The sequence below is a fragment of the Pleurodeles waltl genome, chromosome 2_2 (assembly GCF_031143425.1).
Source record: "Pleurodeles waltl isolate 20211129_DDA chromosome 2_2, aPleWal1.hap1.20221129, whole genome shotgun sequence".
In the NCBI taxonomy this organism is placed as follows: Eukaryota; Metazoa; Chordata; class Amphibia; order Caudata; family Salamandridae; genus Pleurodeles; species Pleurodeles waltl.
The window spans coordinates 498778613-498795962 of record NC_090439.1 but is presented as its reverse complement, the minus strand read 5'-3'; the positions used below and the strand labels follow the sequence as shown (position 1 = coordinate 498795962).

Below are 17350 nucleotides of genomic sequence, written 5' to 3'. Positions count from 1 at the left end.
GAAGCTGTACATGGCCAATCGTGCTCTGAAACTAGAGCTGCATTGTATGCAATTTGTAAAGGGGCATGATCACTAGTACGGGGGAGACCTACCTCTACATTAATTATAAGACGCCAAACTCGTAGATCTAAAATAACATAATCCAGAAAACTGCTGTAGCCTCCTCTAAAAAAGGTGGGCATAGCAGGTTTATCGTTTGGAAATCGACCATTTCCAAAACGAAGGCCGAATGTGAGTGCAAGGTCTATTATCTGTGACGCCCTAGGGGAGGAAATGAGTGGCATAGATTGAATTGGAAGCGGTGGAACATTCCACACATCATCTTCAGCCTGAGTGGACTCGACAAAGGCTGAGTCAAGATCAATTTGGACATTAAGGTCGCCTGCGATGATGACACGGTATTGAGAATGAAGATCAGATAAAAGTTTATGCAGCAGATTAATAGTATCAGACTGATGGTTAGATGGGCCTGGTCTATTATAGATATTAATACATAACACAAGAGTACCAGAGTTTGGTCGTATTGCTAAGGCTAAAATGTCACATGAATCAACAGCAACACCTTTACCCTGCCCATCTCAGACAGCTTGACCCAAGTACATAGGCCCCCGGTCGCCCTTCCCCTAGGACAGTGGTTCCCAAACTGTGCGCCGCGGCTCCTTGGTGCGCCGTCAAAATTAGCCAGGGGCGCCGCACACAGTCTGGAAACCACTCGGAGGTGCTTTTAATCGGTAGCTTTTCACCGTGGTTTTGGAAACAAAACCCCCTGCATTAATTATTGTGACCAGCGGAGGGCGCCAGAGTACCATTAATAATATCCCTATGACAAAAGAAAAGAAATAGTTTAAAATAAATGGTTTTCAGGAACCTGAACGAGAGAATAAAGAAGTCAAACTGTAAATAGTGTAGGTACAGGTACAGGCTGGGATTACGTTCCCCCACCCGCCAAAAAAAAGTAACATAATGGGGAGCCGTGGCCAACACGGCCAATAGGTCAAAGGAGCCGGGGATCAAAAAAGTTTGGGAACCACTGCCCTAGGAGATTGAATTGCCTTTTTGGTAAACGAACGGTAGCCTTGTCTATACACACAATCCGTTGCCCAAGTTTCCTGAAACATGCAGATGGAATAAGAATCGACATAAGCCCCCCACTCAGAGTCAAACAATTTACTCTTGATGCCTGCCACGTTCCAGGACAGTAAATTCCCCAAAGCAGGTAAAATGCTACACGTGGGTGTGCAAGACTCAGCGTCCAGAGCTGAAATAAAAATGTCTTTAGGAATACAGGATGAAGCACTTAGAGTGGAAACGCCCAAGCTGACTAAGGATCTATGAGGTGACAGGTGAGGAGCACTAAATTTACAGGAATCAGGAAGACATAGTCAATCCACGTCAGATGTGTCCCCTAAAAAAACAAGGTCTCGGGTATCAGCACCTTTAGGGTTACGGACCAAAGCAGCCCCATCGACAGGGAAAGGCAGCAAACCAGGAGGGGCAGCCGAGGCTGGAACGTTACAAGGATTTTTCTTGACCCTAGAAGAATGAACGGGTAGGGTCTTATAACTCGTAACAGGCAAACATTCTCTAAAATATATATCCAAATCCATTCTTGACATGTTGCGGGCTTCCATCTGCAAAAGCCCAGTAACTAACTCAGGATCAACAAAGTTGATTTTGATAGTGTCCCGCCCACTGGGACAGCCACGCACACGGAAGGCAGAAACAATATGAGAATGGATAATAGAGGCACAGCCCCTGGTGTGGCGGATCCAGTATGACACCTTGTTAATAAGAGAGGAAGTGTCTTCCCTGATGTGCGATGTAAGAGGAGGGGCATTGCACAAATAAATGCAGTTTGGATTGGACACATAAGAAGGATAGGCCACGGATTGATCAGAATTAGGGAAAGAAGATGTCAAATGTGCTGACAATGGGGCCAAGTGTTTCCCATGAAGTGGCTTTTTGGAGGGGCCTTTAATAAGAGCACCAAGCGATGGAGAAATAACTGGCAATACAGCCGGAACCAGTGGGCAGGAAGATTGGGCTGGCGTTGGAATCAAGGTACACTGAGAAGATGAATCAGATTTTTTGAGAAGTTTGAGAACCTCAAGCAATAGCCCCTTCAGCTCCCCAACTTCTCGTTTTAAACTGGAGACTATTGTTAACACGTCTTCTCCTGGGGGATCACAGTAAGCGTTGAGAGGCGGAGGAATCGGAGATTGTTTACCGCCTGCCGATCCAGAGTGGTCCAAGATGGAAAACCGATTTGCACAAGGAATCCCACTGAGGATGGGGTCAGGGAAAGCAGCATCCGAATTAGCAACTGAGCCAAGTGAAGGTGGAGAATTGAGCGAACACGACTGCCTAGGAAAGGCAAGCACTTGGGCAGGAGTTTTCAGTGGCTGAGCATCAGTGGAAATGTTAGAGATATTAGAACCTATTGTTAAAAACGGATGTAGGGTTCCAGGTTTCAATCTCTTGCAAGCATTACCTTCCTTTTCCTTAAGAATGGATTCCACTTCCTCAATTAAATTGTCGATTTCTCTCGAAACGCAATTTGAGTGGATTTACGCTACTCGTTTGGAGGTTTTAGGCTTAGCCACAGCAGGATCAGGACTGGTACGTGCCTTGCGCTTCCCCATACTGAAAAGAGAAAGGAAAAAAGGGGGAAGCTCACTTCACGCCCCTAGAAACACAGCAAAAAGAAAAAAACTAAGGGATGTGGCCCAGCCCAGCCTCTTCCGGGCACTGACGGGCAAGGACGGGCCCGCCCTTGGCCTGGGCTTTGCCCGGGCGCGTCCCACAAGCGGGAGCGCTAAAGTTGAATTTAAAGGGCTCCCAGGCCCTTGCAGCAGCCCCTTCTCCTCTGGCAACAGGCGTCTGTAGTGTGCGCGTCCCTAATAATGTACAAATTCAGCTAGGATGTCTTCATGTCAGTTTGCGCTATTCTGTCCTCAGCCTATTTGTTATCATTATGTAATCTAAATCTCTCTCTCCTCAGCAAGCAAGCCAGTGTTTTGCCCGGCCTCCCCCCTCACCAGATTGCCTGGCTAAAACATATTTACCTAAGTGATGAACTTCTCTGTCCACCAATTCTCCAAATTGCTGTAAAAGTCGGTTCTGTTCCTGCAGATGAACCTTTAGGGGTGTGGGGCCTGTAACAGGGATGCCGTCCCAAGCTGGCCGCCAGCAGCTCTCGTTGCCGGGGCAACGAGAAACACCAACACTGGAAAATGACCCGGCTTCCCCGGATTACTTCTGGGTTTTTAAGGACGTGGGCTGCGAGGGAGAGGGAGGAGGATGGTGGAGAGACTGGGGAGGACGCAAGGAGAGAGACAGAAACACAGACCAAGGAGAAGACACAGAGCTGCAGGAACCAGAGCAAGGAGACAGCGTGAGGAAGGAGGAGGACGGGGATAACAGAGGCAAAGGACAAGGATCGAGAGGAAGACCATAGGATGGACAAGAGGAGGTGGACGTTCCAGGAGGGACGTGGCTGTATAATGTACGGTCCTATTTCTTTAATAAAGCCTCTGTTGGTGACAAGGGGGAGGGAGAGGAGAGGGTGAGGGAAGACTAACCCATAGAAAGGAGGCAGCTTAAAGGGGATCAGAAGGGACACAGGATCACGAGCACCTATGCATGCCCGACACGTGTGAGACCTGTATTACCTCTCCTCACTTACTACTCACTCCCTTCCCTAGTGTACCTGTTGAGTAAGATATTTAAACTACCTCCCTGAAAACTGTTTCTCTTCTTTCTTCACTCCGAGGCACCTGGGTCCCAGCGGGAAGCAACTCCAGAGACACAGAGACAACACCCAAAAGAACGAAAGACAGAAGAGAAATCAAAAAGGGACCCTAATGTGTAATAAGATCATATCCCCCAAAGACTGATACCAGAACTAAATGTAATCCGCAGACAACCCACTCTGAGCCTGTAGTTCATGTATTATGTAAATCCAGTTTTACAGGGCAGTTAATAAATTCTAGATACTCTAAGGCAGATTTGAGATAGGTTAGCTGCCTATGAAGGTCTTTCAGGGCTCCTGTTTGTTTTAAAATGGCCAGCTCTTGAATATAGGCCTTAAATGCCTCACAAATTGTTGTATACTTTGGGACTGTACCACCATTAATCTGGAAATATTCTAGAATTGCAGATCAAAACTCATCTCTAAACACTGAGGGTGTCACTATGACCCCAGTGGTCGGCAATAACGTGGCGGTAGTACCGCCAACAGGCTGGCGGTACTTACCGCCACATTATGACATTGGCGAGTTGGCTGAAGCCAATCCGCAAATGTACCACTCCGACTGTCATGGTAGCAGCAGCAGCCGGGCTGGAGATAACCATCCGCCCAGTGGCGCCATTATGCCGCCTGCTGGATTATGACCTTGCCTACTGCCATAATTTTTGTGGCGTTCGTAACGCCGTGAAAACCATGGAGGTAGGCCCTATCAGTGACAGGGATTTCCTCCCTGTCACTGATAGAATGCCCCCACCTCTCCAAATAGCCCCACCCCCCTCTTACCTCTCCAAACAGCCCCCCACCCCACTACATCCGTGCCCCCATTCACACACACAGACACACTCATTCACACATACATACACGCATGCATACATCCAATCACACACACATCCGCACACACTTCACAACATACATGCATTACGATTTCTATACATATACGCACTCACCCTTCCATACATTCATGCACGCAATCAATACTCAACACACCCGCAATCATGCACACACATATATAAACACCCCCCCACACACACACAACACCCCCACCCCCTCCCCTGTTGGAGACCCGGCTTTCCTGGATCCAGGGGGGTCTTCCGGCAGGAGACGGGATGGGGCGCTGCTACCGCCAGCAGCGCTCTCCAGCAGAACACCGCCAGGCCGTATTATTTTTCCTAGTATGGCTGACGGCAGTCTACTGCTGTGGCGCTGCTGGTGGTAGCAGCACCACTTTACCACCATCCGCCAGTATGGCTACAGCCAGATTTCCGCCCTTCTTGTGGCAGAAATCCAGCTGTGGTCATAATATGGAGGACAGCTGGTAGCCGCGGTGACGGTCTTTTGGTGGCCGTCGCCGCGGCGGTAGGCAGTTTTTACCACCAATGTTATAATGAGGGCCTGAGTCTAGCAGAAACAATGCTGAAAATGACCAGTGAGGCTGACAATACCTGGAGCATGGAAGGGCTAGCTTGAATGTAATTGGTGAATGATCATACCCACCCTAAACTCTAAAATTGCTCTTGCTTCCTAAAAACCCATGCCTTTCCTAAACCCTAAAAAATTCCATTGCCATCCAAAAACCCATACCCACCCTAAAACCTAAATTTGTCCTTACCACCCAGAAACTCCCACCCTGAACCCTAAAATATCCCTTGCCACCCAAAAACCGATACCCAACCTAAACCCTAAAATTACCCCTGCCACCCAAAGACCCATACCCACCCTAAACCATAAAATTACCCTTGCCATTCAAAAAACGATACCCACCCTAACCCCCAAAAAAACCCTTGCCACCAAAAAACCCATACCCACCCTAAAATTACCCTTGCCACTCAAAAACCCATACCAACCCTAAACCCCAAAATTACCCTTGCCACTCAAAAACCCATACCCACCCTAAACCTAAAATTGCACTTGCCAACCAACCCCCATACCGACCCTAACCCCTAAAATTACCCTTGCCACCTTAAAACACATATCCACCCTAAATTCAAAAAATTACATTGCCACCCAAAAACCCAAACCCGCCCTAAACCCCAAAATACCTCTTGCCACCAAAAAACCCATACTCACCTAAACCCTTATATTACACTTGCCATTTAAAATCCCATACCCATCCTAAACCCTAAAATTATCCTTGCCACTCAAAAACCCATACCCACACTAAACCCTAAAATTACCCGACACCCAAAAAACCCTACCCACCCTAAAAATTCCCTTGTCATCCAAAAGCCCATACCCACCCTAAAAACCTAAAATACCCCTTGCCACCAAAAAACCCATACCCACCTCAAACCCTTATATTACACTTGCCATTCAAAACCCCATACCTACCCTAAAATTACCTTTGCCACACAAAAACCCACTCCCGCACTAAACTCTGAAATTACCGTAGCCACCCAAAAACCCATACCCACCCTAAACTCTAAAAAAATCCTGCCCCATAAAAACACATAAACACCCTAAACACTTAAATTACCCTTGCCACTTAAAACCCCATACCCATTCTAAATACCAAAATTACCCTTGCCACCCAAAAACCCATACCTACCCTAAACCTAAAGTTACCCTTGCCTCCGAAAAACCCATTCCCACCCTAAACCCTAAAATTACACTTGCCACCTAAAAACCCATACCCACCCTAAACCCCCCAAAAAATCCTGCCCCAAAAAACACATAAACACCCTAAACGCTAAAATTACCCTTGCCACTCAAAACCCCATCCTAAATTCCAAAATTACCCTTGCCACCCAAAATCCCACACCTACCCTAAACCTAAAATTACCCTTGCCTCCCAAAAACTCATACCCACCCTAAACCCTAAAATTACACTTGCCACCTAAAAAACCCATTCCCACCCTAAACCATAAAATTACCCTTGCCATTAAAAAAACGATACCCACCCTAACCCCCAAAAAAACCCTTGCCACCAAAAAACCCATACCCACCCTAAAATTACCCTTGCCACTCAAAAACCCATACCAACCCTAAACCCCAAAATTACCCTTGCCACTCAAAAACCCATTCCCATCCTAAACCCTAAAATTACCTTTGCCACCCAAAAACCCATACTCACCCTAAACCTAAAATTGCACTTGCCACCCAACCCCCATACCAACCCTAACCCCTAAAATACCTCTTGCCACCTTAAAACACATATCCACCCTAAATTCTAAAAATTACATTGCCACCCAAAAACCCAAACCCGCCCTAAACCCTAAAATACCTCTTGCCACCAAAAATCCCATACTCACCTAAACCCTTATATTACACTTGCCATTTAAAATCCCATACCCATCCTAAACCCTAAAATTATCCTTGCCACTCAAAAACCCATACCCGCACTAAACCCTAAAATTACCCTAGACACCCAAAAAACCCTACCCACCCTAAACCCTAAATATTCCCTTGTCACCCAAAAGCCCATAGCCACCCTAAAAACCTAAAATACCCCTTGCCACCAAAAAACCCATACCCACCTCAAACCCTTATATTACACTTGCCATTCAAAAACCCATACCTACCCTAAAATTACCTTTGCCACACAAAAACCCACTCCCGCACTAAACTCTAAAATTACCGTAGCCACCCAAAAACCCATACCCACCCTAAACTCTAAAAAAAAAATCCTGCCTCATAAAAACCCATAAACACCCTAAACGCTTAAATTACCCTTGCCACTTAAAACCCCATACCCATCCTAAATACCAAAATTACCCTTGCCACCCAAAAACCCATACCTACCCTAAACCTAAAGTTACCCTTGCCTCCGAAAAACCCATTCCCACCCTAAACACTAAAATTACACTTGCCACCTAAAAACCCATACCCACCCTAAACCCTCAAAAAAATCCTGCCCCAAAAAACACATAAACACCCTAAACGCTAAAATTACCCTCGCCACTCAAAACCCCATCCTAAATTCCAAAATTACCCTTGCCACCCAAAAACCCACACCTATCCTAAACCTAAAATTACCCTTGCCTCCCAAAAACTCATACCCACCCTAAACCCTAAAATTACACTTGCCACCTAAAAAACCCATACCCACCCAAAACTCTAAAAATTCCATTGCCACCCAAAAACCCATACCCACGCTAAACCCTAAAAAAAAACACTTACGACGCAAAAACACACCCAACCTAAACTCTAAAAATGACTTTTCCCATATATATATATATATATATATATATATATACATACATATATATATACCTGTAAAACCTTTACAACGAATATGCCTTTACCATACAACCCTTTACAATTAAATTCATTGTAACAGCATGTGTGATATTGCATGCACGGTTAAGCCTATGCGGTAATGGCATGCGGGGGTTCAGCCTTTGTTGTAAAGGCTGTTTCCCCTTCTGCACTACCCATAGTTTCTAATGCAAAATGAACCTCCTCATTTTGTTCCTTTCTAAATTAAATGTTTTACGTTTTACCACTTTGACTCAATCAAGATGGCTTCAGGTGTGCTACACTTTTGTCATAAGTAAGACTGAAAAAAAAAATTGTTATCATCCTTTATATGATCTCCTTTTAGTGACCCTCAAAACCTGCCATTCACTACAATACATTTCAAAGGGGTGCTATCATGTAAATTAGTTTTAAGATGGCTGTTAACACTTGCTGGTTAAAGTGCTGACAGCCAATCAGTTCTCACCATGAGATCTGTGCTTAGGCTCCACCCAGATATACAAATTTGTATTTCCTTTAATTTCTCCTAAACTACTGAATGAAGTTACACCAAATATAACAAGCATTTACAATGCAACGGGTCTCGCGTTTGCTCATGTTAGAGCTGATCGCGTTGTAAACTCCTAACCCGACTTTTCACCTATTGGGCAAAAGTGCATTTGTGTACACAACCCGAAAAAGTGAAATTAACTATGTAAAGCGCTCGACTTCTGCCAAGCGAGATCGCGCTCGTAAATCAGAGAAAAAGAAGTCCACAAGCCCGATGGAAAACAGCGAGCCTCGCATGTTTTCTGTACTTGGTCGCTGCGCTCGAGGAGGGCTAGCCATCGGAAAAGGCATGACGTATGCTTGCCTTCGACTAATGAAAGCAAGCAGATTTTATTAGGCAAGCCCACAAACCAATAAAAAACACTGACGTGAAGTTGACAGGGCTCTGAGCCCTTTTCTAAATACAAAAGCGTCTCGCTGCGATACGCATGCGCGAGCGCATGCAATGCAGGCTCGACCCTAAAAAGCACAATCTGCAGAACAAAATCTAGCTTTCTACCAAATGTGGTGTAATTCCCTCTAGTGGTTCGGGCTGTAGTCGTGTTTAAAACTCCTATGGGAATTACCATGGGAAACACTTTTTTTTACCCCCCCCCCTTTTTTTTTCAGCCCCCGCTTGGCAGATCACCCGAAACATTCCATGCGCAACAAGAATCACCGGCATATTTGTTTTTGGAAACTTTTGTTAAGATTCGTCAAACGACGCCAAAGATATAGGTAAGTAAAAAAATGCTTTTCCTAGGGTAACACGGTCCTAACTATGAGTGCCTACCGCTAACCTCCAGTAGGTAATATATATATATATACATATATCAAAAATCCTAGAACTCCACAATGATCACCGAAGCCTTGGTCACGTAGGCTACGGCCGAAATGCGTTGGTGAGGCTTCCTCAATAAACACACTGTTTGCATTGCACTTGTAAGTCTGTGGTGATCCTTGTGGAGTTTGAGGATTTTGGATGTGTATGTGAAGGTTTCTGGAGCCCTGCATAGTTGGTTGCACGTGAGACTGCATGTGTAAGTGGCTGTATGGTTTAGTAACTTGGTCAATGAGTTACTGTATGCGTGAGTTACTGGGTGCATGAGTGGCTGAAATGGTGAGTCTCTAGGTGTGTGTGTGGCTTTACAGGATGGTGACTGAGTGTCTATATGAGTGAGTACATGGATGTATCAGTGGCTGTATGGTAGAGTGACTAGGTTTATGCGTGACTGTATTATTGAGTAACTGTGCGAGTGGTGAATGGTGAGTGTCTGGAAGCAGAAGTGTCTGCATGTGTAAGTGAGTGGATGTGTGAGTGCCTGCATGGGTGACTGACTGGGTGTGGCAATCGCTGTAGAGGTCCGTGACTGAGTTTGTAAGTGGCTGTATGGGTGAGTAACTGGATGTATCAGTGCTTGTATGGGTGAATGACTGGGTGCATGAGTGTCTGCATGGTTGAGTGACTGCATGTGTGAGTGGCTGTATGGGTGAGTGCCTGTGCATGAGTGGCTGTATGGGTGAGTGACAGAGTGTGTGAGTGGCTGTATGGCTTAGTTACTGGGTGCATAAGTGTCTGTAGGTGAAGTGGGTAGATGGGTGAGTATCTTGGTCCGTCAGTGGGAATACAAGTGAGTGAGTGGGTGGGTGCGTCAGTGGCTGGATTGTTGAGTGTCTGAATAGCTATATGGTTCAGTAAGTGACTCCATGAATGTCTGAATGGGTGAGTGACTGCATCTGCATCTGTGACTGGCTGAATGGTTAAGTGTCTGGGTGGATGAGTAGCTGTTTTGGTGACTGACTGGCTGTGTGTACGCATGTATAGGTGAGTAACTGAGTGTATGAGCAGCTCTATGGGGGACAGAATGGGTGTGTGAGATGATGTTCAGGTGAATGCCTGCGACTGTCGGTATGGGTAAGTGACAGCGTACATGGATGTCAGTTTAGGAGAGTGACTGGATAGGCAAGTAGATGTATTGGTGAGTGATCTGATCCATGAGTGGCTTTATGGGTGAGTGTGTGGGTGCATGAGTGACTGAATGGGTGAGTGTTTGGGTGTGTAAGTAGCTGTACAGGTGAGTGACTGAGTGTGTGAGTGGCTGTATAGGTGAATTGCTGGATGCAACAGTGGCTATGTGGTTGAGTAACTAGATGTATTAGTGTTTACATGGATGAGTAACAGAATGCATGAGAACCTCAATGGGTGAGTGACTGGCTGCTTGTGTAAATGTGTGGGTTAGTGACTGAGCATGACTCCTTGAAGGGGTGTTTGACTGAGCAGCTGTATGGGTGAGTCACTGGCTGTGTCTATTACAGTAGAGGTGAGTGACTGGTTGTAAAAGTTGTATGGCTCAGTGGCTGCTTGTCTGATTGGCCAAACTGGTAACTGTCTGGGTCCATGACTGCTGGCATCAGTGAGAGACTGTGAGTTGATGTTCAGGTGAATGACTGGGTGTATGAATAGTTGTACAGGTGAGTGTCTGTATAGGTAAGTGACAGTGTACATTAATGTCTGTGTAGTAGTGTGACTGGATATGCAAGTAGATGTATCGGTGAGTGATTTGGTTCATGAGTGCCTGTATGGGTGAGTGGATAGGTGCATCATTGGTGGAATGAGTGAGTGTCTGGGTGTGTAAGTAGCTGTACAGGTGAGCGACTGAGTGCATGAGTGGCTTTATAGGTGAGTTACTGGATGCATCAATGTCTATATGGTTGAGTGACTAGGTTATGAGTGTTTGCATGGAAAAGTAACTGAATGTGTGAGTACCTCAATGGGTGAGTGACTGAGTGATTGTGTAAATGCGTGGGTTAGTGACTGTGAGCATGACTGCTTGTATGGGTGTGTGACTGAGAGTGTGATCAGCTGTATGGGTGAGTCACTGGCTGTGTGCATGGCTGTATAGGTGAGTGACTGGTTGTAAAAGTGGCTGTATGACTGAGTGACTGCATGTGTGAGTGCCTCAATAGGTGAATGACTGGCTGCATGTATAGCTCTATGGGTAAGTGACTGTGTGCATGACTGCCTGTATCCGTGAGTGACTGGGTGTGTGCATGCCTTCATAGGCGATTGACTGCGTGCACAAACAACTGCATGGGTGAGTCACTAAAAATGTCTATGCCTGTATGGGTGAGTGAGTGGGTACACAAGTATGTGAATAGGTGAGTGACTGCATGTGTGAGTTGATGTATGGATGATTATTTCTGTGTATGAGTGGCTGAATGTGTCAGTATGTGGGTGCCTGTGGAAGTGAGTGAATGGATGGATGAGTGTCTGTATAGTTCAGTGACTGGGTGTGTGAGTGGGTGAGTGTCTGTGTACATGAGTGGCTGTATGGGTGATTGACAGAGTATGTCAGTGGCTGTTTGAGTGAGTGACTGGGATCATGAGTGAGTGATTGAGTAAATGGGTGCATGAGTAAGTATATAGATGACTCACTGGGTATAGGAGTGCCTCTAAAGCTGAGTTACTGGGTACATTAGTGGCTCCATGGGTGCCTAACTGGGTGTATCAATTCGTCTACAAGTAACTCATAGGGTGTATGACGGAATTCATGGGTAAGTGGATGCATGAGTGCTTGTGTATATGAGTGACTGGGTGGATGACCTTTGTTTGTATTACTGTTAGAGTGTATGAGCGGATGTCTACATAATTGACTGGGTGGATAAAGATCTGAATGTGTGACTGAATGGGTGATAACTGCCTGTAAGAGTGAGTGACTGGGTGAATAAGTATATGTATGGTTTATGTATTAATGAAGCAACAAGTAATTACTTACATTCATCACTCATAAGAAATTTTCCTTTGATCTGTACTGAAGAGAAAAAACACAAATTATAGTTAAATGTTTATAAATTTATTATATCAATTCAAAGTTGCTAACCTGGATTATAAATTTTATTATTGACAAACGACAAGCATCTTTTAATTTTTAATACAGCTATTACACACATTATATAGAGATGTTATGTTTCCTTCTCCACTATTCTCAGCTGCTAAACTTTTACACTATAAAAGAAATGTCTATAGCTGCTCATCACTGAACAGTGGGGGGAAACACTCATGTGGAGTTAAAAATCCCCCATAAGCTCAAAATTAACATTACTATACATAACAATTCTAAACTTTCAATATTTTTCTTTAAATAACTATAATGTGCACTCACTATAATTTCTGAATAACATTTAACTTATTCTATAATTCCTGCAAATAAACTACAGATCCTACAAAGCTGTTGATAATTATTATACTTGGTACAAAAGTATTTTTTTCATAGAAACAGTATCAACAACTTAATGCACAGTTGATTTTTTTTCATAGGTATTCTTAGCATTACCCTCAATAACCCAACTGATATCTTAATCAGTAATTAATGATAACTGATGAACAAAGAACACAGTGTACCTGTTTTTTTCCTAAAAAAGTATTAGGAAACCTTTTAAGCTCATGACATTTTTTCACATGTTGGTGACATCACACTTGTTAGGCCGAATGATGCCTGTAGTTGTAATGATCCAGGTAAAAAAAACAACTGCATTCAATAAAGTCAGACTGATCCACATTAGAACTATGGTTGTAGAAGCAATAAATACGAGTTGGGAAGTTTAAAAGATTGTATTTGAATTGGATACTGCTATTGTTGCATTCTGACCATCAATTTTCACTATTTAAATATACAGTATAATGTGTCCAGATGTAATATTTACTCCTTTATGGAAGATGATAGCCAAAGTACAATATGTTCTACCAGAAATTGAAATCTGACCAGCTTTAAAGTTGGTACTCTCGGTATCTAATTTTGTTCCATTAGCTCTGCATCATTGAAACATTGCTATAATGTATTTACCACGCCTCTGTATAAGCAATGTTTTGAACACATGTGATATGCAAGTTGGACACGTCATATTTTGGTCACTCTTTCTTATTATTTTTTCAAACGGCACACTTTTAGAATCTGAGTTAAGTACAAAAATTGCTTAGACTGGATTTCAGTGGTACATGAGAAAGAGCAATCTTCACACTCATGTTTCCATATATAACTGAGTCAAAATATATCATCAATATTCACATTTTCTTCTTCTAAAATTCCAAGTATCATCATAATAAACTCTTGTGCATATTGTCGAGCATTTAGACTAAATACAACAGATCCACTATTCCTGTGTACCATTTCTCTAAATCCTGAAGCAGACTGTATTACAGCTGTGTTACAATATTAGCGTTGAAAGCAATTAAATAGTGCTGTGCACAATGTGTTTCCTGGTTTTTGCTGGATTGCATTTACAACATGTGGTAGATGGAAGAAGATTGAGAACGACATTAGCATAGCAGTTTACACCGCTAGTATTATCCAACTGGTATCCAACAATATCCCCGTCTTTTTCCACTTTTTGTTTCTTCACATCTTCCTCTTCATCTGCGATTTCTGTCTTTTGTTTAATGTTTTTTGATCGTTTTGTCAATTTCCGCTTAGGACTGTGACGGGTCGGATCGGGCCGACCCGCACACAATCTCGACTGGTGCTGCCGCTACATGGGATAACCCGAAAGTGCCTCTGAGGTCACCCCTTCCGATAGGCTCAGGACTCTCTCCGTGGGAACCTGGGGACTTAAAAGGCCCGGTCGCGGAGTGGGCGAGAAGGACGGCGGATGGTCGGAGAGGATTCGTACAGGAGGCTACAGAGGACCCATCCCGAAGACTCATGAGGACCCAGGTGTCAAGGAGACTCCTAGGGCTATCGGCAACCCTTGAGAACAGAGCAAGACCAGAGCAAGGAATCATCACGGTCCCAACCTGGGACGAAGACAGTCGGCCCCGGGAAGCAGAACCTTAGGACCCGCCACGCTTCAGGAGAAGCGTGGCCAAGTCAGGTACGGGGCTGGGGACGGGCAGGGTTAGGGAGGACAGGAGGGAGGTTATATGTATATAGATATCACGAGCACGGTCACCAGGGGCGGGAGGTAAACTGATAAGGAGTAGGGAGGACTGGAACGGGGAGCACAGCAAGCACAAAATAAAGGATTACCAGGAAGAGAATAGGTTCAGTTACTGACAGGAAATAAGAAGAAAGAAAATACAATTATAAGGAAGGAGATTTAAGAGAAATAGAAAACAGAAAGAGAAAAGAACGTACAGGAAAAGAAAGAAAGAAAAAGCCAGAAACAAATACAACCGGACAGATCTGAGTAAGACAGAAGACAGGAAAAGAAAGGAAAGAGCAGAAATAAGGGACAAGGAAAAGGTAGAGAGAGAGAAAAGAGAGAGAGAGAGTAAGAGAAGTGAAGAAACTAAGGATTTACTCAACCACTTACCGTGCCAATTCTTCTTCTGTCCTCACATGCTTCCCGAGAGGCCTATGGAGAAAGCAGAAAGAAGATGAGATTAGTCAACCAAGGCTGGAGGAGGTGTCCGAAAAACAGAAACCAACTACCACAGACTTACCTCACCATAAAGTGTTATGTAACTCAAAATAAACACTACTAACCTATAGATTCAACTAGTGCTGTGTGCTTAATATCAGCCAGCCTACGACAAGGACATAGCACCTTTTTTTCATAAACAGGATCATGACCTAAATGAGGAGCATCGTTATTTCTTAGTCAGTTGTACTCTCTCACACAGTTTACAACTGCACTAAGCTTGTTCTCATCCAAATCAACCAGAAAAAAAGCAGATTATGTCAGAACTCTTGACAATTCTACATATGACATTTCCCCTTTAAAAGCTGTACTTCCAATATTTATGATTGCAGCCTCAACACCTAACCCTTGAGACTTGTGGATCGTTACAGCATATGCTAGAGAAACTGGAAACTATTTTCGTCAAACATACAAATCTTTTATAAAGAAGAAGCGTACAACACATTTTCCATGTTGTTTCACATATCAACCTGATTGAACTTTATAGGTAAGAATTCAACCTGATCAGGATTAGGAAAATTAATTAAATCAACAACATTACCCATGGCACGATTTGCCAATCCTTCTTCTGTATTTTTCCAAGGAGTCTAATGTATCTTGTAATTTTTCACTGACAGTTTTGCCTTGATGTTCCATTTTGTCAATTGCCATAATCATCAAAATGTCTCATTCTCAAGTTTTAGTAGTTCCTCATTAAATGCAGCACACTCTTGACTAGTAGGCATCAAGAAAATTATCTGTTTCTCCTTTTTACAAAAGGTATGCATTAGTTCTCCTGCCACCTTGTTAGAGGGAAACAGCTTTTTAATAAGTCAACTTTCCAACAAACGTTTTACCTCTTTTGTCAGAACTCCTACTCTAATGTCCCTCAGGATGTAGTCATGCCAGAAGTTTGACACATTGGACCTCATTATGACATTAGCGGTAAATCCCACTTACTGTCACGCTGACTGCCGCCAACATACCGCAGCAGATATTTGTTCACCATATTATAACACACACACACCAATCCGTCACTATTCAGCCACAGACACAAGTCCACCACATCAAAGGTCAGTGATAAACTGGCAGTATCAAAACCAACACCGTTACGCGAACAGAACAACGCCCATCACATAATGACCCATGAATCACCACAGCGGACATTCAATGGCGGTAAACCATTGGCGGTACATACCGCTGTGTTAAAAATACACACACACATACAAAAAAAACACTACATTGGTCAGTTTGAATAACACACACCTGACACCCATACACACACCACACCCACACACCCGCACCACTATAAAACACACACCCGCACTATACACAACCCCTTATGAATACAAACCATTGGCATGAGACTGACACCACGACTCCAGACAAAACCAGAGCCACACACCATCTACACCTATACACCACCCACACAACCCACATCATATACCCCAACACATCACCCTACACACCCTCACCTACACACCTCACACAACACCCATGGCACCACAAAGACACTCCAGATTCTCAGAGGAGGAGCTAAGGGTCATGGTGAGGGAAATCATCAGGGTAGAGCCTCAGCTATTTGGAGCACAGGTGCAGTAGATATCCATTGCTAGAAACATGGAGCTATGGCGGAAGATCGTGGACAGGGTCAACGCTGTGGGACAGCACCCCAGAACAAGGGACGACATCAGGAAGTGGTGGAACAACCTACGGCGGAAGGTACGTTCCATAGCAGCAAGACACCAGATCGCTATACAGAGGACTGGTGGGGGACCCCCACCTCCTCCCCCACAACTAACAACATTGGAGGAGCAAGTCTTGGCAATCATGCATCCTGAGGGCCGTTCCGGAATCGGAGCAGGACTGGACTCTGGTAAGTCAGCTCTTTACTATTATCACCCCCCCCTACCTGCATGCCATCAGATACCTCCACCCTCGCCCTCACTACCAACACTTCACCACCTCCCACACACCCCACCATCACATCCCACCCATCCCAATAGCAAGCCCTGCATGCACCACCAAGGCATGGACATCACTCACAGCCCTGCATGGACACCTATCACCAAAGCATGCACACTAGAGAGAATCAGCTAGCCCACCACATACCAACCTACACAAGTTAAAGCTGCCAGGGCAAATACAAACAAATAGGGCAACCCACTGATGCACAATATGTCACACACAAAAACTGTAACACAGCATTTACATCCCCACAGGTATCCCAGCCAATGTCAGCGGAGAAGAGGTGTCAGTACTATCCAGTCCCCCAACTGCCACAGTGATGACAGCAACTCTGGTCGCCTGGATCTGGATGACCAACCTGGCCTATCAGGGACCTCTGGACAGTCGGTTACTGTAAGGACATGCCTCCTTGGCATGATTACCCCCTGACTTTTGGCCTTTGCTGATGCCAAGTTATGATTTGAAAGTGTGCTGAGGCCTGCTAATCAGGCCCCAGCACCGGTGTTCTTTCCCTAA

At 44.5% G+C, this 17350-nt stretch overlaps 1 long non-coding RNA gene across 1 annotated transcript; it reads left to right on the top strand.

Annotated features, from left to right (window-relative positions):
- Positions 1-3310: 3310 nt before the first annotated feature.
- On the top strand, positions 3311-14903 carry LOC138273482 (uncharacterized). The gene is made up of 3 exons (XR_011200284.1): positions 3311-3505; positions 9101-9208; positions 13942-14903. It is a non-coding gene; the product is annotated as an uncharacterized lncRNA (long non-coding RNA).
- Positions 14904-17350: the final 2447 nt, after the last annotated feature.